The 25,294-nt window shown below is 49.2% G+C and overlaps 1 pseudogene across 1 annotated transcript in view; it reads left to right on the top strand.

Annotated features, from left to right (window-relative positions):
• Nucleotides 1–469: 469 nt before the first annotated feature.
• The window catches only part of LOC309585622 (epidermal growth factor receptor kinase substrate 8-like protein 2), a 68,064-nt pseudogene continuing 43,239 nt past the window's right edge, over nucleotides 470–25,294 (top strand). Inside the window, exons 1-5 of the transcript in view lie at nucleotides 470–610; nucleotides 1,377–1,496; nucleotides 2,347–2,494; nucleotides 3,582–3,765; nucleotides 4,172–4,304. The product of the transcript in view is annotated as an epidermal growth factor receptor kinase substrate 8-like protein 2 (transcript). The remainder of the gene's footprint in view (nucleotides 611–1,376; nucleotides 1,497–2,346; nucleotides 2,495–3,581; nucleotides 3,766–4,171; nucleotides 4,305–25,294) is intronic.

The following is a 25,294-nucleotide window of genomic DNA, read 5'->3' as shown; positions in this document are numbered from 1 at the left end:
GGCCTCAGCCAACAGGGAACTCACCAAAGGATATGGGGCTCATTTTCTTGAGGCAAATTACTGTGAAGAATCAGGACTAAATTTGACTAAAAAAACAGTTGCATCAATGCACTGTCATTTGCTGAATTGATTGAGAATCAGCACCAAACTCGGCCCTTCGGCCATAGCTCACAACCTCACTTTTTCATGTAGGCTTTTTTTGCTAATGGGAACCTTCCTTTTTTCTTGGTTGGGTTTTTTTTTCCCCTTTCCCCTTTTATTTGAATAATGTCTGTGAAAAACCATTTGCTTTCACGAGGCGGTTAGTTTACACTGGAGGCAGCAGCTCTGTGAGCTCGAGCCAACCCTGTCCTGTCTTTAGATTCATTGCAATCTGGCCACATTGTCACATATATTTTTAGTTTATGATGATCCTCTAATACAATTCCAGCTTCCACACAGAGTCCTTCCAACAGTCTAGCTCAGGTTAATGAACTTCAGGACACTTCTCTTCTGCAGGAATTTCGAGGCCCAGGGGGTGGCTGTGCCCAAGAGATTTGCCAAAATCCGCTACGATTTCACCGCGCGAAACGCCAGTGAGCTCTCGGTGCTGAAGGATGAAATCCTGGAGGTACGTGACCGCTCCTGGAAAAGGTGTGTCCCCCAGGGGCAGGAGAGAGCTCGGGATAGCAACAAGCACCAACTCCATTTTCCCTGGTGGTATCTCAGCAGTGACACAAAGCTTTGCTCAAACCCAAAGCTGGAGCAGGCTGCCTGTGCTGTGTCGTGTCATTTCCTCAGCTCAAAGACATCGGTCCCATTTTAACCACAGTGAGGAGGGAGGACAACAACTCGCTCTAGAGCCCTGCTCATCCCCCGCTGGGTCGGTTCCTTATCACCACTTCCTCCTCCACGAGGATTTGTTTTCTCTGAAAAGCACCTTTCTCATAACCTTTCTCTTACTGCAGCACTGTTGGCAGCTGGACAAGGTGGGACGTGACTTGGGCTGACACTGATCTGTGACCTGAGGAAAAGGTTTCTCTGCAAAATGTGGCTTTTTATTTATTTAATTATTTATTTTAATGCAAAAAGACATCAGAAACTCAGTCATTAGGAAAAAAAGGTCTGGAGAAACAGGGACATTATGTAGGAACTATGAGTTCTTCAGCACGCAGAGGTGCTCTCCTGTTCATCCTTACGATACATTCTGATGCTTTCCAGGAAAAGTTTCAGTCCTGGATTGCATCTGAGAGCAACAGATCTGATTAGAGCTCCTGGCCTCAGTGATGTCCTTCTGGCAACTTCACCTTTTGGATGGTTCGGCCCCGCTATATCCTGGTTGTTTATGCCTGAAATCCCATTTTCCCACAGCAGATTTATTTTTGTCCCTCTCTCAGGTGTTGGAAGATAATAAGCAGTGGTGGAAGTTGCTCAACCGGAGTGGGCAGGCCGGTTATGTTCCGTACAATATCCTGGATGTGGTGAAACTGGAAGAGCTCAAACAGGTCTGTAGTCAGGTAATACCTGACTGGTATCAGCTGCAGGGCACAATCTGCCTCTGGGAATAATGTTGTCATTAGACCTCCCTGATTTCTTAGGATACTATGCACCAATCAGGACAGACCTTCAGAAGTAGACAAAGCCAGGAGATTCCTGAGTCTCCTATGATAAAATTCACATTTTGCTACGATCGTCTTCCCAAATAAGGCCTATCCTTCCTATTTGTGCACCAGCCTCCTGCTTTCCATATTTTTCCACATCAAGATTTTTCTTGGGGGTTAAATTAAAGATGGACACTTCCCTCAGCCAGTTCAGTTCAGCACCAGGAACACGTTACTGGAGTGGAGGCAGATGGAAACACCATCTAAGTGAGAATTAACTGAATACTGCAACTTGCACTGCAGAAATGTGGAGCTGGAGTGTTCTAAACACCCTAGGGAAGCATGGAATTGCTTCCCCATTTTGGTATTGCAGCGTTTGGGCAAAGCCTAAGGCGGCCCAGCAGGCTTCTGGATAAATCCCTGCTAGTTTAATCAAAACGTCAAAAAACTTTCCAGTCCGCTCCAGGCCCTTGGCAGTGGTCCCGCTTCACATCCCAGCTACGGAGCAGTGAGGCTCTGCCTTCCAATGAGATCGAACATGTTTGGCACAACTAGGAATTCCCTTGCGCAAACTTCAGACTTTGCTTTGGGTTCTTCATTCCCAGAAATTAACTTCTTCCATGCAGCTCCACCTGAGGTCTCCCCAGCCCCACATCAGCACAAGGAGAACACGGCAGTTTGTCCCTCCGTGGGTGTGAGGCAGAAAGCTTAAGAAAATTAAAAACGACCAAAAAAAATTCTTACTTTTCTTTCCCTTTCTAACCAGTCTAACCAGAGGTACAAAGGAGACCTGAGCCCCAGGGGCCATGGCCCATCCAGCCCAACCCACAAGCTGCCTGCCAGCTACGCCGGGGATAAGTGGGGCACTGAGATGTTGTCGCGCCACTCTGCACAGGACGCCAAAGAACGCACGTGTGTGTCCCACTCTGGGCTCCCCTGGGTTTGGGCGCTCGGGGGACCAGACCTGCCCAAGGGGCTCCCCTGCACCTTTTACTGATCACAGCAATGCAGCAGCACTGTGTCTGGAGGCCATTCCAGGCAGGACAAGAGCCAAGAGAGCAGCCCTGGGGCTTGTGACACCGCCGGGGCTCTCGGGCGGCCCGGGCCGAGCAGGACAATAAGTGATCACCCCATGCCTCCTTCCTCCAGTTCTAACTTCCTCCTCCTCCTCCCAAGGAGAGAGTTTCCTTTCTCTTCCAAAATGTTTAAGTGTGTCTAAGGAACAGCTCAGGTCAATCCCTTTCTCTCACTTCCTTTTGCTCATCTCCCGGCACACACACAGTGCCCGCCTGGCCGCTTCCTTCATGTGGTTCCACAGAATTCCCGGCCAAACAGGAGATCCGCATCACTCCCTCACCCTGCACGTGCTGTGGGGCTCACAGAGCAGGAGAGAGATCAGGGGCCCTGCTCACCTCACCCCTTATCCCACCCTGTCCACTCCTGGAAGCAGGAGCCCTTCTGGGACGACAGGAAGCCCCACAATACAAGGACACAAATCTGTTCGTATCACTGAGTTATTCTCCACAGTCTTCAGGAGTTTCATGGGGAAAGCGATACTGGATGAAGAGTCACTGGAGTTTTCACAGAAGCACAGGATGCCCTGGGCTGGAAGGGACCTTCAAGCTCATCCCATCATGAGTGTGTTGCTCATTCCCAGTTTGTGCTTCCTGCCGCTTCTGTTCTGTTGCGGAGCAAAACCTGGAGCTCTGCGATCAGCAAATTAGTGACTAGAAGCAGCAGAGAGGACTGAAAAGGTCTCAATTCCAAACCTCCAATTGTAGATTCTCACAGAACTGTGCTTCCACATCAGGCAACAGCCAAGGGGTGATGGGAGCAAAATAAATGGCAACACAGGGGCACAGGAAAATGGGAATCACTTTTCTGGGCTGAATTTAAATAAGAATGTTGAGCCACATCCCCATCTGCCTTACAGTTTCCCCACAAACATTTAATGGCATTTTTGACTGAAGACTTGCTTTCATTCCCTACTTGTTTCTACAGAACTTATTCACCAAACAGATGAGCTGAACGACGAGCTGCTAAAGAAGATCACAAACAATAAAATTCAGCCTCCCCACAGGAATTTCAAAGTGGAAAAGCCTCAGCAAGTTTTCGTGCCCCTCACCTTTGAATCCAGCACTGAAGAAGTCAAAGCCTGGCTGGAGGCCAAGTCATTCAGCAAAGAGTAAGATTTGCCCTATTGCCACGTGCAATGCTCGTCCTTCCCTGGAGAAGGAGCGGGGGAGGCCACCGGCACCATCTCACCTGGGACAAGCCACTTGGATTTACTTACAGAGCCTGTGTTGCAAATTAGATTTCAACCCTGTTCAATCCAGGCTCTATAACCAGAATGTTCAGAGCCCAAAGTCACTCCCTTTCTCTGGTATAAATATTTTCTTGGAGATAAACAGTTAACTAACTAAATCCAAGGCCTGAAATGCTACTGGAATTGCAGCTGCCGCCTTGGAACAGCCCCAGGGCCCCGTGATATGGTCCCACTGCAGCTCCTGGCCTCCCATCTCCAACTCCTCACCTCTGACACGAGGCCACGTGCAGCACAATCGTCACCTCCCTACTTTGTGTCTCCCCAGGACCGTGGAACACCTGGGCATCCTCACCGGAGCTCAGCTCTTCTCCCTCAACAGAGAGGAGCTGAAGAAGGTGTGCGGTGATGAGGGAAACAGAGTCTACAGCAAGATCACAGTGGAGAAAAACCAGTTGGAGGTAAGCATTTTTCTGGATAATTCCTGCTGGAATGGGGGCTGTACCAGCAGCATCAGATAGCTCATTAAACAGGCATTTTAAAAAATACAATTGTGGGGAAAAAAAATGCAACCAAACCTACACCAGCAATAAAACACACGTAAAAATTCCGAAGTGTCTTTTGAGCAAATCTGTAAGATCCCCCTGTTTCCACTAATTAATCTGCTTTTTACTGATATCACTTATCTCTTTGAAACTAGCTCTACTTTTACAGCATTAATTAAATACTGTCACTTAACTGCAGCTTGAAGTTCAAATCCAAACTGCCTGTTTTGTTTCCATTCCAGAAAAGCAGAGGGGAGTCGGAGCTCCAAGAAATCACGAAGCGCCGCCAGGAAAGGATTGATTCTGCAAATTAAAGTCTCTCTGCTTTATTTCAGCTCTTAGCCCTAAGTAGTGCAGAAAAAAAGGGAATGAAAGCAATGATTCCTGGCCCAGGCCAGATGCAGCAGAGCTCCCCTTGGGGTCCAGCTGCCATCAGAGTGACAATTCCTTGAACACTGTTGGGAAGGGTTGACAATAAGACCATGTCCCACTGGGAAAGGTGTTTTAATTTTGCATGAAGTATTTTTTTTATAACTATATATTTTATACTGAAATTTTCCGTGCATGCGATCAGAGCAGGATTCACATGGGGCTGGATGTACAAGGGCTGGCTTCAAGCAAAAAAAGACCCCCAAAGCTTTTCTCCGAGGGCTGTCCCCTGCTCCCCACTCTCCCCTGGCAGAGCAGGCGTGGCACACAGCACAAGAGAGGCCAGCCTCAAGGCTTGGAGCCTGGACCAGAGGAATAAGGCTTTAGAACCCTGCAATGGTTTAGGTTTAAGGAAAGGACATTAAAGCTCATCCCATTCCACCCCCCTGCCATGGGCAGGAATGCCTGTCACAAGCCCAAGTTGTTCCAAATCTTGTCCAACCTGGCCTCGGACACTTCCAGGAATGGTGAGTCATGACCTCTCTGGGCAACCTAACCCTTTCTATTTCCATTTCCATTTCCTCCTCAGTGCAGGTGTCCCCTGCAGCCCACGAGCACAGGGCCGGTGACAACTGCCTGTCCTTGTCCTGTCCCCCTGTGCCCCCTCGTTGGACAAGGCTAGAATGGCAACACACATTCCCAAAGTCTGGCTGCTTCCTTAAATCCATGGACCAGCTAGTGCTATCTCTGAACAGCTGAAATGAGCTTTCAGTGCCTAGAAATGAGGAGTGACAAACAAAGGGATTTGAATCTGGAAATAGGTGAGTTCCACCCGCCCACCGCTGCTGATGCAGAGGCTGGGGCTCGGGGCAGCTGTGCAGCCCTTCCCTGGGGCACGGATCCTGCACTGGAATGTTGTGGTGGTGTTGCCAAACCGGGCCTCAAACCAGGAGAAGATAAGCCCTGACCGTTTGCTCCCGACCCAGGCACACCCACAGCCCTTCCCAGGGTGTTGGTCACTTGTCCCCATCTTCACATTTTCACTGCAAAAAGTCAGCTGAAATGATTCCCAAATAGCTGAAACCCCAAAGCACACTGGGAAAGGCAGGTTTAACACAAATTAAATGGCCACAAGAAAAAAACCCCTCTAATTTAGCACAGGGTGTTGCTCTTTACTTCCCGTTTTCCTTCATAAAGTTATGTGCATTTGTATATAGCAATCTGTAAATAGGGGTGAGGAAAATCCCTCTCCCTAGAAGCAGAATTAAGTGATTATGCTTCCAAAATTTACTCACCATTTCAAAACTCAAGCAAGCAGCGTAGTTCCTGTCCACAGCAAGTTTGGCACATTGCATTTCTAGCTCTGTTTGACTGACAGACCAATCTGATTGCAAAGCAGTGAAGCACACAGAGCTCCAGAGCTGCCCACAGCCCAGGGACAGCTGGGTTTTCTCTCTCAGCACATGCTGAGTCTTCGTCCAAATTTGTGCCTGTCATTGCACATTTAATGGAAAAAGCTTTAAAACAGCATCTGGGGAGCTCATGTCTAAAACTGAGAACACCAGTGCACCTTAGTTTTCGCTTCATTCTTAAGCGTCTCCAATGGATAATCTGTTTTCTTCATTTGAAACAGGACACTGCTCTCACCAGCAGAATTAGGGTGCAGGCAGGGGAGGATCCTGGGTTTAGTCACAGCCCTGCTAGGATCTGAGAAGGGCACTCACCTTGTCAGGGAGGGATGAAGAGGACAATCCTCCTGAGAAGCCCTGGCTCCGGATTAGGGTGGAGATGGGAGGCAGGATGGCAAGCACGGGAGGCGAAAAAGTTTCTAAAATGAAAATAAAAACGAATGTTGAGCTAGGAAACACACCATCTTCTAGTCCTGGGGTGTAGAGGAAAGCAAATCACAGGGAATTACAGTTATCTGGGATTTTAACAGGAGTGTACATGACAGCTCTGTAAAGCCGGGAGCCACAGGAGCACTTCCTAAAACAAATAGCTCAGTAGACCTTATTGCAGAGGCCACTTTTACAAATTTCCACGCGACTGAGCTGTGCATCTGTTCTGTTTGTACTGCCTGCAGACACTGCTATAAAGTACTGTACATTGATGTAACTGAGCGAAGGAGACAATGATATAACCATGCACTGTACAAGATTTATTAAAATAGTTAAGTTATAACTCCATCTCCGTCTCTTTCACTGGGTTTTCATAATGCTTTGTCACTGAGAGTCTCAGAAACTCAGCAGAATGTCTGAAACCACACATTTCCTTTTGGGTTTGGGGACTGACATTCAACAGGAAGGATGTTACGGCCTGGATAGCTGTGTCTTAAGAATAGGGGCAAAGCATGAGAAGGCTGCACAAAAGCACATTCTTGCCTCTCTGGAAGGGGAACGACTGTGGCAGCTGTCCCAAGTGGAACCATACAGAAAGAGGGAACAGCATAACCCCATGACTAGGAGCCTGTTACACGGATTCTCCAACATTTCCAGCCAAGAGCCATCCTGTTTCCAGAAGCAAAAGTTTGTCTTCTCTTTTCCTTAACAATTAAATTACCCAGCTGAAATAACTGGTAATTCCTTCTGTAGATGTTTTGGAGAGTACAATTTCCAAGTGGGCCCACACTAACAAGATCACCTCTTTTACAGCCTAAATAAAGTTCAGGCGAACCACGAGCCCAAAACACCTGCCTTACTGGGCCGAGGGCTCTCTCAGCGCCTGGAGCTGCACTCGATAAACCATTTCGAACCTTGCCACAACGGCGGGGAAGGGAGCCCAGAGCGCTCAGCTCCTGCAGCGGGGCACCACCGACGCGGCCCCGAGCCTTCCCTCACGGCCGCCTCCCTCAGGGGCTGCCCGCCGCCACCTTGCGGCACCGGCCGCGCCCGGGCCCCGCGCGGCCACGAGGGGCGGGTGGCTCAGGGGCGGGTCGGGCGCCGTACCGGCCGCGGGGAAGACTGCCGGGGGTTCTGGCGACACGGAGACTCCGGGGACAGGAGGTTCCGGGCCCGAGAGATCTCGGGGCCAGGAGACTCCCCCGATACGCTCCGTCGGGGACGATGGCGGCGTCACGGTCGCCAAGGCGAACCCCCGCCCGGCCCTCACGAACCAGCCAATCAGAATCGCTCTCCCTCCCGCGGCCTCGTCCGTCTCCTGTCCGCGCTCCTGATTGGCCGCTGCCGCCCAGCCAGGCTGGGATTGGCGGCGGGCGGCGGGAGCGCGCGGGCCGGTGCCCTTCGGGCACGTACCGTCCCTCCTGGGCGCGCGAGTCCCCCGGAGCCGCGGACGTGTCGGTGTCCCCCGTGAAGCGGCAGAAGGTGGAGTCGGCGCTGGACCAGCTCAAGCACCACACCACGGTGGTGGCCGACACCGGGGACTTCAACGGTGAGAAGCGGCATGAGGGGATCCTGTCTCCGCAGCTTCTGCTTAGCCCCCTCTCCCGCCCCTCTTCACGGAGAGTGGGCGAGCCCGGCCGAAGGGGCGCGCGCTGCGGGGACCGACCCACCCTGGGGCCGGAGGGGGGGCGAGCGGGACGGCGCTCGGTCGCGGCGCTGGGTCTCCATCCCAGGGCAGACCCCGCCGTGATTTCTCCCAGTTTGCCCTCGAGTGTGCCCTGACCACTCCGTTCAGCTCTGCGTGCTGTCAAGGAGAAGTGCCAGACTGAAGCCAGGCTCTGCTGCTCTAATTAATTTTGGGTTTTCTTCCAGTGGGCTGTCTAGATCTGGGACTTGTTTGGGGTTTTTCAGACTCACGCTTGGACGGGGCTTGGAGCAGCCTGGCCCAGTGGAAGCGAGTGGAACTGGATGAGCTTCAAGACTCCTTCCAACCCAAACCATTCCAGGATTCCATGATATGCTTAAAAACTGATTTGGGGTTGGAGAGAAAGAAGGGAAATGATGCTTTTTATTTGTTTCACTTGAGCTGTACATTGATCTTTTCCCTTTTTGCATTTCCAGGATGCAGAAAGTGAGAAGGAACTTGAGGAGATGTGCTCGGTCCAAGAGAAATAATTTTGAAAAAACTCATCTCACTGGATACTGCAGCAACAGTAAAATCCCAAATGGATTTCATGATCCTGACAATTCTGAGTGCACTTCAGGGATAAGGCACAAGATCTTACAGAAAAACAGACGCAGCAGCACACATCCAGGAAAACATCTTGGAATTAATGGCATAAAATCATGGTTTACTTTCCTGCATATGTTTGATTTTAGGATCCCTAAAAATGTTACATTCCTAGCATCAGGGGTCAGGGGGTAATTTAGAGGTAGTTGGTGATAAATATTTTTGGTTATATGTAGGGCAGATATTTATGCCTTACATAACTCTGTAATATAAATATGTATTATATATTAGGGCATATAGCTATCTATTTATATATAACCTATTTTTTATGTGTGCCCAGATATAGTTTATATCAGACACTGTGCCTGTCTGAGGGCCTTGCTACTGAGCTCCTAACTCATTCCTGAGGAAAACATCAGGCAAAAGCTGTTAGGTTTAACTGGTTCCTCTTTTCCTTAATAATTATTTTACTCAGTTGGAATAACTGAGAACAGCTGTTAGAGATGTGCAGTTCCCAGTGGGACCAAGGCACTTTTTTGCACAACGCAGAGTGGCGTTTAAGGTATTCAGTAGTCAGAGAAGTGAGGATTAGGATTTTGAATGCTCTTGGGCAACAAGGCTGGCCAGAGATCCCTCCTAACTCACTGTGGGACAGCAAAAACCCCACAGCCAAGGGGAACCAGGGATTGTGGGGATGGAGAATTTAATGGCATCAGGTGGCAGCAGTGCCAGTTCAACTGATAAAAAAGTAAATCCACGACTGCTCTAGAGGAGTATTGTTCCTGGACATGTGTAAATACAGGGACACCTCTTTACTCTCAAGTGAGGGAGGTTTGTGGTTGTGGTGCTAGTTTACCCTTGAGAGTTCCAGGCTTTATTTCAGCTCCCCTGGCCGGGCCTGATGTGCAGCAGTGGTGCGAGGGCCGGAGCCGTTCGCTGGCTCTGGGAATGCAGATGCCATCATGGCCCAGTGGGGGGGGGGGGGGGGGGAGCTTAGGCTGTGGTGGCAACCTCAGAAAGGGATCAGATGGCTCCTGGAACTGCCCAGAGTGCAGGAAGGGAGGGGGAACTGAACTGCTCCCACAGACCCCTGCTGGGCTATGGTTCTGGGCCAGGCCCATCAGAAAAGTGGCAGCCTCAGTGGCACCTCAGTTGTTACTGTCCTTGGAGCTCTCAGGATCAGGATGAAATCATGTTCATGCACTACTGGGAAAGCAGGGAGCAGGATCAGTGCTCTAACTCTCTACACTCTCTCTCCAGGAGTGCCTTGGGTCATGGCAATTTCATGTGTGGAATAGTTTCCTGTGTCTGCCTGGGCAGCTGCAGTTATTGCACAGGCATTCAGGGCTGACAGTTCCCTGCAGGGAGAGCTCAGCACATGTGCCCAGAGGCAATCCCAGCATCTGCAAGAAAGAAAGAAGCAGCAAAAGGTGATTGCTTCTCTTTCAAAGTTATTTCAAGTGCTCACACCCAAACCCACCTTTGCTCTTGATTCTGGCCAGGTAGGTGCATGGTGAGCAGTGGGCACAGGTCATGTCATCCATGCTGGTGTGAGTGATGCTTTCTGGGGGAAAGCAGCTGATCTCCAAAGTTCCCTTCCTGCCCCATGCCTGATCTGCACAGGAGAAAACCTCTTCCAGGAAGGGATTGTGCTTCCTCTAATACCATTTGCCCAGTCTGTTCCATGGGGATACTGCCAGCCTGGGGCAGCAGAGGCACACGCAGCTCTCAGCACTCCCTGCTCCAAGCACAGCTCTGGGCTCCTTTGCACACTGCCTCTGCCATGGGGGTTTTCTCCAGGAGAAGCCAAGGAATTGCTCATGGAAGGGTGCAGATTAAGTTATCCCAAAGGGAAGCAAAGAATAAATATCTCATTTTTCCATCAAAATGCTCATGCTCTTTCCTACAGATTATTTCAAGTTTTTCCCACAAGCTTTGCCCTACCCATCATCCCATTTTTACCCCAAAAAGTAATTTTCTCTGTCCTCCAGAATGTCTCAGTGTCTATCCCCAAAATTTTCACTGTGTCTCTGCAAGTGACTACCTCAGTTTACCTCATGCTGTTCATTCTCTTCCCTGGGGATTGCTTCAGATTTTCCCTCCAAGCTGTCCCTGTCTGTGCACTTCTGATTTCTTCTTTTTTACAAGAAAGTATTCATTCACTACTCTGGAGATTAGCTCCAGTTTTACCCCCCCAAAATTGCCCTAACATTCACTAGTCATTGCCTGATTTTTACCTCACTATGTTCATTCTCTCCCCCTAGAGATAACCTCAGGTTTTACCCCCAGTATTTTCCCTACCTGCCCACTAACTATTTACTCTTTTTGACCTATAAATATTCTCTTTCTATCCTGGAGATTTCATCAAGTTTTACCCTGAAATATTTCACTATCTTTCCAGTACTGTCTCACTTTACCTCAGGATGTACGCTCTCCCTGCCACACATCACCCCAGCTTTCACCTCCAAAATTATTGCTACTTGTCCACTACTTATTACCTGATATTCACCTCAGTATGTCCATTCTCTGCCCAACAGGTCATTTTAATTTCTACCCCCCAAAACTTGTCCAACCTGTCACCTAGTGACTGCCTCAGTTTACCTCAAAAATGTTGTCTCCCCTAGAGATTACCTCAGACTTGACCCCCACATTTTTTCCCTGTCTGCAAGTTACTACCTCCATTTAACTTCAGTATGTTCATTCTCTGGACTACAGACTCAAGTTTACTCTCAATCTCCCTGCCTCTCCAACACTGATTACTTCCTTTTTACCTCAAAAGATTCATTTATTTTCTACCATGGAGGTTACATCAAGTTTCACCCCCAGAATTTACTAATACTTCCACAACTGATTCACTCAGTTTACCTCAACAAGTGTTCATTCCCTCACCTAGAGGTGACCTTGTATTTTACCCCCAAAGGTTTCCCTACCTGTGCACAACTGATTGCTATAGTTTACTTCAAAATCTTCATGCTCTCCATTACAGGTCACCTCAAGTTCACTTCAAAAGTTTTCCCTACCATTTCCATTAGTGATTATCTCAATTTTTACCTCCAATAAGTCATTCTCTACCTACAGACACTGGATAGTAAATCATACAAAGATCTAAAACATTGCACAAGAAACAGCAGAAAGTTTTCCATGAATAACACAAGTTCCTTTTTTCCCCTCCTCCGCCTAGGACTGCTACCAGGAGACAGGAGAGCTGCTATCAACACTCAAACCTCCCAAGCGTTGTTATTGCTCAGAGAGCTGCGCTGGCACTGAGCTACTCCCATGCGCCTGCAGGGCTCTGGGGAGGGGGAAGACGACCTCCCACTCCTGCCTGGAGAAATTTCAATGCCCTAAAAAGTCATTTCCCTTCTCTCTCTCTGACCCACGGCCAAAGCAGCTGTGTAGAACAACATGGACTACTCATGGAAGGGATGATTCAGTTGTGGGAAAAACGCTAAAGAAGGCCTATCACCCCAAATTTCAGGGTGAAAACACACTGCTTGTTAACAGGAGCACACAAACTCATTTAAACCAGAGAGCAAACTGCACACCAGGAAAAGAGCTGAAAGATAGGCCCTGCCTTGATTGATAATTCCAAAGGAAATTCCCCACAGATCATAGGCAATTACCTATAATTTTACCTCCCTAATCACTGGATTTCTGACTTGGGTTGCTGTGGAAGTGTTTCACAGATGCCTTGAGGGGTCAGGGGCTTGGCTGGATTCTTTGTGGTTAGTCCTGACAGGCCCAGGCCAAACCCACCCACCTGCATCGCTGCTCCACCCCAAATTTGCATGAAATACTGAGAACAGGTTATAAATACTCCCCTTCTCTGTCCTTCCTGACACATCCATGGAGCAAATGTACTCTATCCATTGTTCCCAAGAGCACCTCTCCAGCCCAAATCCCAGTTTTCACCAACACAAACCAAACAGACCTAAGACAATTATTCCATCAGTGCCTGCAATTCTGAGCTCCCTGTTCCCTGCCACTCACACAGCAATCTCACCTCAGCCCAGAGACTCCCTGTCCCCAAAGGGAAACACAACCTGATAGGGCACAGCTCTGGCACCACATTTCCCCTTGTTCCTGAAAAGCCCTAGGTAAATCCAGTCCCTCAGACCTTGCATCCCTGAACACCAGGAGAGCTGGAGTTTTACCCAGATCCCAGTGCCCTGCACGGCTGCGCTGACACGAGCACAGGCCGATCGCTCCGCCCAGCACCATCCCTCATTCTCCTCCCACGGCTCCCCAAGTGTCCCCAAACCACCCCAGCGTGTCTGTGCCGGGGCCAGGGCCTGCCCCGACCAGAGGCTGTCACCCAGCCTTGCACCTGCTCCCACCCCTGGGAGAGCTGGGAATGCACTGAGAGCTCGGCTCCCCAGTCCTCAGACACACAAATAATGCCCAACCTGCCCCTCTGGGCACAGCCAAACACCACAACTCCATCATCCCCAAGGAACTCTGGCAGTCGCCTCTTCACCTCTGCCCTTTTCCAAAGGACACAGGTAGGACTGGGCTGTCAGAAATGGTATTCCCTAGGCAGTTCATCCCAGCACAAAGGAGAAGAGGAACCCTGTGTCCCTCTGACTGACCCCACAGCATGGGCAGGACCAGCTGGGTTCTTTGTATTCTAAATTTTAAAATGAACTGAAGAACCTGAAAGGCAAAAAACAACACACATATAAGGTTAGAGCCAGTCAACACACACAGACAGACACACTCTCAGACACCCCTTCTTCAGCTTACACGCTGACTGCAGCCCTTACTAGAAACAGTCCTCCCTAAAGAAGATGCTTTAACATCTTCTTCCATCTGCTGCTCCTTGATGTGAACAGTGGATCCTGGAAAAATTGGTAGCATCAGTGACCATAGGGATCAAAATTTGCCTTAGGGACCTGCAAGACAGCATGAGGCAGTCTGCAAGTAGCTGACAGCTAGGAGTTATCCCCACACCAGCCCCATAAACTTTCTACCCAAAAGCCCATAGACAGGAGAGGAGAGTTCTAAAACTGTTCAAACTAGCCATGACTGAATGTGCCAGGGCAGGGCAGCTCCAAGCATAAGTGACACATGGACACAGAGTGCATCAAATATAAGCAAAGATGACATGAAGACTTGAGATAACGCTTCAGAAGATAAATTTTTGAGACCAGGATGCTTTGAGGCAACGGAAGCTACAAAACTACTGCAGTGAGGAGGGTCTAGTACACTTCATACAGAAGTCCAAGAGAACGGCACATGAAAAAAAAGATACTACCAAAACTGAGAAGGAAGATGGATAGGAACACCTTGTGTACTTCTTCTGGTCTCAAAAAGCAAAACCATAAAGACGCCAGAATAAGCCCGATCCAGGAAAGTATGCAAGTGCTCCTGCTGCCGATATGGCCCATAACGATGCCTGTAAAGCATTGAGACATCACAAAGCCCTATGACACTGAAGACATCAGACACAGACCACATAACATAGACACAAACTGAAACTGCCCAGCAGTTTTACCTGATGGACCCACGATTGCTAGTGCAAGATAAGCCAGAGGCTGATGACGCCGAAGGAAAGAAGGCTCTACGGCAGTAGTACGTGACAGTGAAAGGTAAACTCCTTATGAGAAGTTAGTGCCAAAGCTGGTAAGAGGATGCTCAAGAAGTGCAGTAGGCCTAGAGAAGGAGGCAACGACTGCCAGCTGATACAAAGGGATCCCTAGAGAAGGATTCTGCTGCCAAAGGCTGAAGTGACATCACAAAACATGACCAACCCACAAATGGCCAAGATGCAAGATGTCCACGTGCTTGCTATGCTCAAAAGTGCTCAAAAGCATGGCTACACTGAAGAGTAGGCAAACTTTAGACCGTGGCAATCATGCCAGACCCGAAGGCAGGCTCCTCGGGTGAAAAGATGGACAATGACATCGAGACTCAAAATCCAATGATGCAAAGCTCACAAGAACATGAAGATGGGTTGGAACTGCCCGGCCCAGCAAAGGCTCGAGTGATGCTGAAGAGAAACCCTCTCTCCCTTAACCTCCAAGGGGCCTGGCCCACTACAGCCCTCTCCTCTCAGCTAACTTCAAATTGCCTCCTGTGATTCCAAAGGTTTTTGCCTTCTCCCAACCAACAGTCCCCACACTTAGCTCTTTGAAGACCAGCAGACAAAATCCATCCTCAACAAAAAAGAACGCTTCAGCACCGTGGATGTCAATACATGGCCCACAGCCCACTTGGGCGGCTGCAAAAGATGGAGAATAATGACAAAATTCAGACTGTGATGACATGTCCCAGAAGTGACCCCTTGCACAATGCCTCTCTCCCTCATAACTGCTGAGGCTCATCGCTCACCAGCCGTTTCCAAACTTAGGCTCTGCACCTACTTGTGGTACCTAAGACAACAAAACAGAAACTGCGACTATTGCCCTCCAGAAGAAGAAATGCACGGGCTGGGCTCCCTCTGCACCACTGGCCCAGGCTCACCTCAAATCTCCATCCGACTCCGGAGGTGGCCCGGACGATACCCGCAAAGCGAAAAGGGACACGCTTCGCATGCTGCCACGTACCTCTCACCTATCAGTCGCCCCACCTAAATGCCAACTCACCTGCTCGCCTCTGTCCCTTGGCATGCCCAGGGCAGCAGCAGCACCTGCAGAGAAGCAAAGCAAAAAAACATGCTGAGAGACTGAAACCACAGCCTCCCCGCTCCAACTCAAGTACACCACACCTATAGCTTAAGCTTGCACCCACCTGGCCTCCAGCATCCCAGGGCTGGGACACCTTCCCAGTGGACCACCTAAAATGCACAAACAAAAACGGATGCTTAGAGCTGCACCAGAAACTGATACCCAAGCAGTAACAACTCATTCTGGCCACCAGTCACCGCTCACCTTGCTCCATCGACCTCAACCACTGATCTTCAGCATTACTTCCTACAAATAAAGATGAAGAACAAAGCTGTAACATAGTCACCATTTACACTTGCCCTGCAAAGACAAACAGTGACTGACCTTCCTGTGGGAACCACCTCACCTGGTATGGGGCACTCTGCCACAGATTCAATCCATCTGCATCTGAAAGAAAGTGATGACAAAAGTCAAAGTACTGCATCATAACTTAGCAGCTCCAGACACTTTGTGTTAATCTAGAAATACCATCTTGAGTCCAACTAATCCCTACATTACAAATGTCAAGTCCCTAGGACTTATCCTATTACACCTACACCCAGACTATGTAGCAGGGCAAAGCAGCCCCAGGCCAAACACACAGACACCTGTGACACAGGAGATGACAAACAAGGGGATGCAACAAGGAGAGGAAAGTCTCAGCAAGAAGAATTACCAATGACATGACCTAGATGAGGCTCAAAGAACTCTGGCAGGAAAAGACCTTAACAGAAGGACTTATGCCAAGAACCGCAAAGATGGACGCCTGAGAACCGTACGGTTGGAAGCCTCTACCTATCCTCACATTCTCCCAAGTCCTAATCTGTTATAAGGGATCGTTGCAGTGCACAGCTGTCAATACAGCTCAGAACAAGACTGTAAAAGGTGTCTGACTCAATAGTGCTAAAGAGAGATGCGATTCCGATGCATGTCCGAGCTTGCAAGTCAAAGGTTCAAGGGTACCAGCGTCGGGCCAAGGAACGCAAAGGAGCTGCTGAGGATGATGCCCAGCATTTCTGATAAGCCCCTCAAAGGGGTAAGGCAAAAGATATGTGACACAAGATGCCCACAATAGAGACACAGAACACACAATAGACAAGTGACACAACACGCACCGGGACTGCTCTGCCCTGCACACCTCAGCATTGCGATCAACAGCGAGACTTTGCCTTTACGTGGCCTAAGGGGCCCTCTCGTGGACATCCCCATCTCCAAAGCTAATTCAAAGATCCCTCCCACCAAGTCCTGACCCAGCACCCCACTCTCATCCCCCTTCCTGAGGTGTAGCCCTCGACTTAGCTCTCAGATATCCAGGGATGCAAATCCTCATCAGGTGCAAAACAAGGCCACCTCATCATCTGGGAAGTTCCTGCCCTCAGAGGGCTGTTCTCTCTCAGTCTACTACAATAAAGAAAACCCAACATCAGTGCCTGAACTCAGCAGCACATCGGCCAAAACCCAACAATTCCACTACTCACCGGCTCCTGAGAACGCCCCGGTCCTCGGCTCACACGCTGGGGCTGCACTCCGAGGCCGACGTCGCAGGGTATCCCTGGGTTAAGGGGAGACAAGGTGATGTGGCATTGCTGAAACTTGAGGGGACCCTCGCTCCTCCCTCCTTCCCCGACTCGCCACAACTCCTCAGCCATTGCCAAAGGCTGCCCAGATGGCACCTTCAAACAGAAAAGGTACAGGCTTCATCGCAGAGCCCTGTAATACTTCTGGAAGGCTCACAGGGACAGGCAGCTCAAGGGTGATAAACTGGCTCCATCAGCTGGTCCATGAGGGGGTTCAGCCCCTGTAGGCATAATACAAGTGGGCCACCTAAAACACACAAATGGATGCTCAGACAATGCATGCTTTGAGCTGCCCCAGAATTTGGCACCCGAGCAATAACTGGTTGCGTCCACTGGTCACTGCTTACCTCACTCACTTGACCTTGACTGCTGATATCCAGGTTTACTTCCTAAAAATAAAGACAAAGAACAGCCCTGCAACATAACCAAAATGAAACACCACCCCTGAAAAGCTGAATGATGACCAACCTTCCCAGGGGAGAAGGGGCAAAACAAAATGGAAAGGCACATGCCCATGTAGTGTCCAAAAGGGTTGCATTGCCGAGATAGGTTCCACCTGAAAGTGCTCGGCTGTGACCTCTTTCTGCAAGGGTGTCTGTCATGTTGGAGTAGCAATTTGAATGCTGCAGACCACCTGTAAAACACAAAAAAAAAAAAAAAAAAAATCAAAGGCTACTTATAGTTTCATCACTAATACAACAACTCCAGTAGCATCCAGTTCTGTGCTGGAATCAATACTCATCCAGCTCATGGTCCCCCCGGTGCCAATAACCTGCTGTGCCAAGTGCTTCGCATCTTCAAAATGAAAATCCCAACAGTGAGGTAAACATAGAGCCCAAAGTCAGGCCATAGCTTGGACTTCAGGCACTGACCCACCTCGCTGCTGTGCTCCTCTGGTCTCCTCCATTCATATCAGGTTTACATGCTCTCCCTCTGCAAAAGAATTATTTGTCAAAGTTACCCAGACAGACAGGGAAAGCTTAGCCTCTCCCAAGTTCTCATTCCTCAAAGCAAACTGCCTAGGATCCCACAGTAGTCGGCCTTAGGACAAACTACTATGAAACTGCAAGACACCACTGCACCACTCCCACATCTCCACTGAACACCACACAGACTGGCCACAGTCACTCCATCCGAGGCGTGGCTCAGGTGGCTGAGCAAAGCAAAAGGCTCCCTGTAAAGTCTCCTTTCTTCTCCACCTACTCCCCCCCCCCCAGGACTACTCTACAGAGCAGAGCAATTCCAGGCTAGACACAAACTCAAACAACACATTATACTACAAGCAGTGTGACATGAGGATGATAAAAAAAGCTCTCAGCAAGAAGAACGATAGCAAGGACAGGGACGACGCCAAAAGGGACAACTGATGATATGGCAATGGTGGATGAAAGAGGCTCTAAGGAGCAGAAGAAAAGACTGGAACAGTGACCTGTTCTAAGAACTGTCAGTCACAATGATCAAGATGGCTGTGAGAGACAAGGCCACATTTAGAATGATCCCATATCCTGACAATCTTACAAGCCCCAGGACATTACAGCTCAAGGCTGGAAAGGATGGATGGCAGTACAGCCAGGAACAAGGCCTCCAAAGAGATCCGACTCAATGCTTTCAAGATGTGATTCCAAGATGTGGCCAAGCCCACTGGTAAAAGAACAAGTGATATTGGCATCCTACCGAGAAGTACGAAAGATCAAGAACCTAGAGATGATTGGCCAATGATTATGATGAGCCCCTTAAGGGTAAAAGGCAGAGAGATCTGATCCAAGGGAAGCCAAAGACACAGAACACACACCGGACAAGACAACACACACTGGAACTGCTCTGCGCTGCACACCCTACAGTTGCAGTCAAAAGTAGGGCTACTCCCTTTAGCTTACCTAAGAAGGCCCTTGGAGAGCATCCCTTTCCCCTACACTACTTTTTAAATCTCTCCCAGCAATTTCCAACCCACTACCCTGCTATCATCCCTTCTCCGGGCCCTGGCCCCCAACTTAGCTTTCAGATGACCGGTGATGTGAATCCACACTGGATGCAAAGGAGTCCACCTCAGCCATCTCCAAAGGCACTGGGATCACCAGGTTGGCCTCTTAGTCAGCTATGACAAAGAAAACCAAAATCAATCCACCAGTGTAGTGGCATACAAACCAAATCCCAACAAGTCAGCTACTAACTGGGACCCTGCTCCCGCTCCCACTCATACTTGCAGTCCTTAACTTACCTATCAGAAGCCTCCATCTCCAATGTCATCTCTGACCCAGGGTAGCTCCCTCTTGCAGCACAATGAACCTGCTGAAAAATTTGGAGTGTAATACTGACACAATCTGGAATTTCAGGAAATTGCAGTGCTTCTAAGAAAAACAAGGCAAAGGAAAAAAAAAAAATACAAAAAGCACCAAGCACCTTAACAACCTTGAACACTCAATCCAAAAATCATGAACTATGCACTCAATGCTATCTTCTTCACAGTGTCTTCAAAGCCTCTATTGCTTTAGATGCCAAAAGCACCTGCTGAAAGAAAGCTGAGAAAACCTGAATGACCCCCCCCCTTCATGGAAATAAAAAGACACCCTCAACCCAACTAACCCCACAGAAAGAATGGGCCTCTTTTTACCCAGGGCTGGGGTTAATATACCCCTGGCCGGGCCCGCCTCTCGTTCCCACAATGCCCGGGAAAAGGGAGGAGGCAATTTTACCAGAAGGGATAAAAGCACTGGGAGGAGCTGCAGCTGTTTGGCTGCTCTGCCTTAAATTCTAGGTGACTAAAGGGCTCTGTAGATGCCTTCTGTTTTACTACAGCTGCATCCACTGAAAGGGTAAAAAAGCTTCTTGTTTTGGCAGCGTAGACACATGAGTTGCATGATTCCTTGTTAAGTTCTGTAATTGTTCATTGGTGGCTATTGAGTCACAGGACTATGGAGGGTGGAGAAGAATAGTAATAATATACATGGTGTAACTCCTGTTGGGGTCTCTAATTAGGGATGTATTCATTATAAATAAAACTGAAAAAATAATGGGCTCTCTGGCAACAGGAAGGTTTTGTGAGTGCTGGGCTCGCTCCCTTGTGAGAGATTAGGTGCCAGTACCCAGCTAGAAGTGCCCTGAAGTACAGATTGAAATTCTTAAAATGCTGAAAAAGGGGGAGCTTCCTTCAATTGAACCCCTTAAAATGAGAGACTAGGGAGTGTTTATCTCTACTTAAATAGATGCCATAGCAATAAATGGGTTCTCTCCTCTGAATCCCCTAAAATACTGGAAAAAGAGGGGTTTTCCTTACTTCAGGTCTCTCCAGTGATGGAAAAAGGGGGATTTCTCCCTCAATTCACACCCTTATAAAGGAGGGACAACCGGGCTTTCCCCTCAATTTAAACCTTGGGATGATGAAAATGGGGGAGTTATGCTCAATTCCAATCAATAAAATAGCATTGTCAAGGTTTTCCCCTTCTATTTAAACTGGAGAATAATGGAAAATGGGGATTCCCTGTCAAGTGATACCCCTAAGAGCATGGAAAAGGCAGGGTTTTCTTCAACTGATGCCCTTAAAATTGCAGAGGAAGGGGATTCCCCCTCAATTTAAACACAGACAATTATGGAAGTTTTTTTCCCTCCGTTTAAATCCCTTTTCTCCTCATAACCCCCCTTTTTGAGGGGGGGCACTGGGGAAGGGCTGCCAAGATGAAAGGGGAAAGTGGAATGTTTCCCTGGGACCCCACATGCTGCCCTGCCTGCTCAGGTGCTGCCCCTTGGCACGAGGGGTTTTCCCTGGGCATTTTCTGGGAGCAGTGCTCTGTGCCCAGGTGCCTCCGGCTGCTCCCCAGCTCCTGCCGGATGCTCCGACCATTGTCCCTGGAGGGACACTCGGGATGCCCCCATTGCCCCTCTGGACCAGCAGCTCCCTGCACAGCTGTGCCCGGGGAACCCTCGGAGAGCGGCCTCTGGCAGGAGCCGCCCCCTCCTCATCCTGGCCGCTCACACCTGGGGCTGCTGCGGGCTGTGGGGTCAGCGGCGTCGGGGGCGGGCGGGAGGCGCGTGGGCGCCGGCCAGCAGGCATCGGCGGGGACACCTCCGTGCCGCGCGCGCCGCGCCTCTCCCACGAGAGGTCCCCGCGCCCCGCGGTGCCGTGCCGGGCTCTCGTTCCCCCCCCCCCGCGCCCCCGCCGCCCCCCGCTCCCTCCGGCCCGGGGAGCTGCAGGAAAACGCAAAAGCATCGAGGAAGAGCGGGCACCGGAGCTGCCCGAGCCATCGGCTTGCCCGAAGGGCGGCGGCTGCCCGCAGCCGGGAGCAGGCACCAAGGATGGAGCTGCTGTTTGCCGGGAGGTGGGAGCTGGGGGCAGCCGGAGCCGGAGGCAGGCTTTCCCCGGGAGGTGAGAGCTGGGGGCAGCCGGAGCCGGAGGCAGGCTTTCCCCGGGAGGTGGGAGCTGGGGGCAGCCGGAGCCGGAGGCAGGCTTTCCCCGGGAGGTGGGAGCTGGGGACAGCCGGAGCCGGAGGCAGGCTTTCCCCGGCAGGAGGGGCCGGGAGGATTTCAGCTCGCAGCGGCTCTCGGTGGGTGCTGGATGGAGCCCGGGCTGAGCCAGGTGGCCGGTGCGGGTGCTGTTCCTGTCCCCAGGCGCCGATGAAATGGCAGCTCGGAGCAGCCTCGTGTGTCTGTGTGGAAGCAGCTCCGATGCTGGCAGCCAAATCAAATCAAATTGCTGTCAGATTTGTATTAAATGTGGTGTTTAAATCTGGAACTGCTCAGCTCCCCAGGTGGGAAAGTGCTTGGAGTAGCCAAGCTGAGCCGTTGTTGAGAATTCCAAGCATTGTGTCTTTACTCTCCTTAATACAGCGTTTAAATAATTGATACTTGATGGAGACAGTATCAGGGGGATTTGTTAGAGGGGCAGGGATGTTTTTTCACCTTGCAGTGTGTTGGGATAGTCAAGACTCCTTATGTCAAAATTAATTGATCTTCCTTCTTTTCCTTTTTTTTCCTTTCTAGGTTGTGGCTGAGTGGGAAGAATATTTCGGATAAAGAAATGAAATGCACGAGGGAAGCTTCGTGTTCCCGTGGAGATGCTTTAGGCGCGTGCAGCTTCTGAGCTGCACCGAAACTTGAGGCTCCCACAGAAGCTTCCTGGTAAGCCTGAGTGGGTTTACTGCATGGGGGTTCCAGTCACTGCTGGACATACTCTGAAGTCCTGGGAAAACATGGAACAATAGCTCTGAGTGGAAAAAATATATGCTCAGCATTCTCTAGGGAAAATTATAGTTGGCCTGTAAGTGTACCCCCACGTCTGCATTGGTTAAAAAGTCAGTCCCACACACTTTCCTGGCTGGTGTGAAGTTGTATAGCTCATCAGATCTGATCCAGTGTGTAAAGAAATGTTTACTGTGGACTTTCAGGAGATTATTAAACTTGATCTCCCTGGATTGACAGAATGAATCCACATAGGATGCAGAGCAGGATGTGGTTTCTCAAACAGAATAGTGACATTCTTGAAGGAGGCTACAAGCAAAGGGAATCTTAATTTTAGTTATTGAACACAGAAACATTTATATCTGCTTATGCAACTCTTAGAAGGGAAGAAGAACATGGCTATTCTGTGCAGTCCTATGTGGAAGTGTACTGGCTCAAATTGTCTTTCAAACAGCCAAGTGGCACCGGGTGTCACCTGGAAAAATTAAGTACTGGGGACACTTTACACTCATAAATGGCCTGACCTTGTGTACATGGAAATCAAGGGACTTCTGTAATGTTAGAATGGGTCTCAAATGATGGGTTTTTGCAGATTAGCAATCTATCCAAGGAATGATATCATAAAATTTTGTCTAGCAAAAACTGCTGCCAACATTTAAAAATATCTACCAAATGCTATTCCCGTTAAAACAGTCTTGTTAAAATTGTCTGTTCCAAACAGAACAAGATTTTACTGTTCTTGGTGATGTCGTTTTCCTCCTCAGATTTCTGTGAAAGCATGTGTTTCACAAGGCATATCAAAGTTGTCTCATGGGCAAAAACATGTAAACATCAAGCGTGTCATTTTCTTGAAATCCCCTGTAAAATGGCTCGCCACGCTGCCTTAACCATTCAGAAGCATAAGAGGAAAAAAGGAATTTGCAGGCACTCCAAGGCTGGGTCTGTGGGAGATCTGAGATGAGCCTGTGGCTCTGCAGTCACCCATCAAGAAGTCACCCAAATGTGCTTTTTATCTTGCAGTTTCCACATTTGGGAGGCAACTACTGCGTAAAGGATCTGGGTTCTGCTAATGAAAAATATATCACAAGGTCCGTGTGTGGCTGGGTTGGTTCCATAGTTCCAGCCGTACCTGCTGTTGTGATACATAATCCCAGTTCATACTCCTGGGAAGAGTTTCCTGCAGCAGTGCAGGTGGGAAGTTTCTCTCTTGCACTGGCTCCACATTGAGCTCTTTCTTCTTAATGCAGCCAGTGCACTGAAGGAGGACAAGCTCGCTTCTTCCTTGCCTGGTTGTTCAGGGTGAATCATTAACCAAGCACTTGAGTGACAAACCAAAATTGTTTGTTGAGTGCCTTCTGCAGTCTGCACGGACAGTTTGCCTTCTGCAGGAGGTACGGTTTTCTTCTCTCACGGAATGAAAGCGCCACAGACCCCCTCTGCTCGCCGCTGTGCTTTAACCAGACCTGAAGTATGTACATAATAATACATAGATCTGTATCTATCTACGTACATATATGTACTGAAGTATATAATCTATCTATCTATAGAACTTCTTTATATGTATAGAAGTTCTGTGTTGCTCCTGCTTTATGCATGAGGAAAGGGCATACATATAATGAAGAAAGAAGTTAACTTTTCCTTGTACTCTTCCTTTGTAGCCTGTTGAGGCTTTTGGTGAGAGGAATTATATCTTTTTCCTAGCAGCACTTAATGAACTGAAATCATTCTCCAGGATGATGATGACATGCCAGTTCTCGGTATATGGATATGAGTCCTGAGATCCCACACACGGATACACAGAAGGACTGCATAATGTGCTGAAGATGGGGAGAAGGTATGCTTGGGTGAAAGGTGGGACTGTTTCTTCTAATGGCTGCTTACATCCAACAGCAAATACTGATTTCTCCCTTTTTAATGCAAGAGCATTTATCTGCCAGTGTTCAAACTGCATTTCCATGACATAAGAAGAGTTGTCTGGATAATTAACTAATACAGTTAAAACACATCAGTTTGAGCAGATGTTCTTGTCTGTGCTTTTAACGTGAATGGCCTTGATTTTGCAGCAAAGTCCGAGACATGGCACCTGAATGCAAGGGTTTGGGTTTGTGAAGCTTTGCAGAATGATGGCCTATATTTATATTTCTTTCAGAAACTCCCCATAAGCTGCACACAAACCTCGTTTAGAGAGTTTTACTGAGACAGCAGATTCAAGCCTTCGTTATTAGGGGACGTCTGCAATGCCGTTGTCTGCTTGACATTAATTCTTCCAGCTGTGCATCGATGTATTGTAATGGCCCTGGTTTTTTGGTCGCAGTTTGTTTCCTGCAGTGCCCTCGTGCCTGCGCAGCACTCGTGATGCTGACGTTGACCCTGGGCTGTGTGGCAGATGGGGCTGTCCCGTATCCGAAAGTTACGGGAATGTATGTAGGCGTCAGATGGAATGCTGGTCTCTCCGCTCACCCTTGGCTCTGTAATTTCGTCATCCAGCCATGGAGGACCTGTGCAGCCGTAACTGGCCAAGGCAGTGGGTGAGCACAAGCTGCAGCTCTGCAGGAGATCAGGGACCTCTTGCCCACAGCAGAAACAGCAAGTAACTGCAGTTCTCAGAACTCGTTACTGCGCCCTTAACTGCAGTATTTCCCTGCTCTGTAATCTGGCCAAAGGTAGTTAGGTTTTGATAGGGATAGACACATTTCTACCACAAAGGTCACCTCTCTGCCAGATTTCAAAATTTCCCTTCCGAAGCTAGAGATCCTCATATAAAAGGTTGCCTGAATTTAGGTAGCGTGTGCCAAGCAGTATATTTTTCCTTTAATAATATTCCTGGAAATAGCGGAACTGTTTTGGCTAAAGCAGATGCTGAACTGTTCAGAATGAAATTCTCAGAGCTGAAATCTGGCGAAGCAGAGTAACGTGCCCTTTTGTTAACCCTGGGGAAGGCTGAGCACCGTGGCAGCAGGGAGGGGAGGTGGCACTGCTGGTCGGCAAACCAAGGAAACCAAGGAGCGCTGCTTTTAGCAAACTGCCAGCTTGAAGCCAGTGAGGAACATCCTTGGGCTCCTGCACTCTGTGTTTT

This window comes from Coloeus monedula (assembly GCF_965178545.1).
Source record: "Coloeus monedula genome assembly, contig: HAP1_SCAFFOLD_81, whole genome shotgun sequence".
NCBI lineage: Eukaryota > Metazoa > Chordata > Aves > Passeriformes > Corvidae > Coloeus > Coloeus monedula.
The sequence above is the reverse complement of the archived record's forward strand: the minus strand, read 5'-3'. Positions and strand labels throughout refer to the sequence as shown.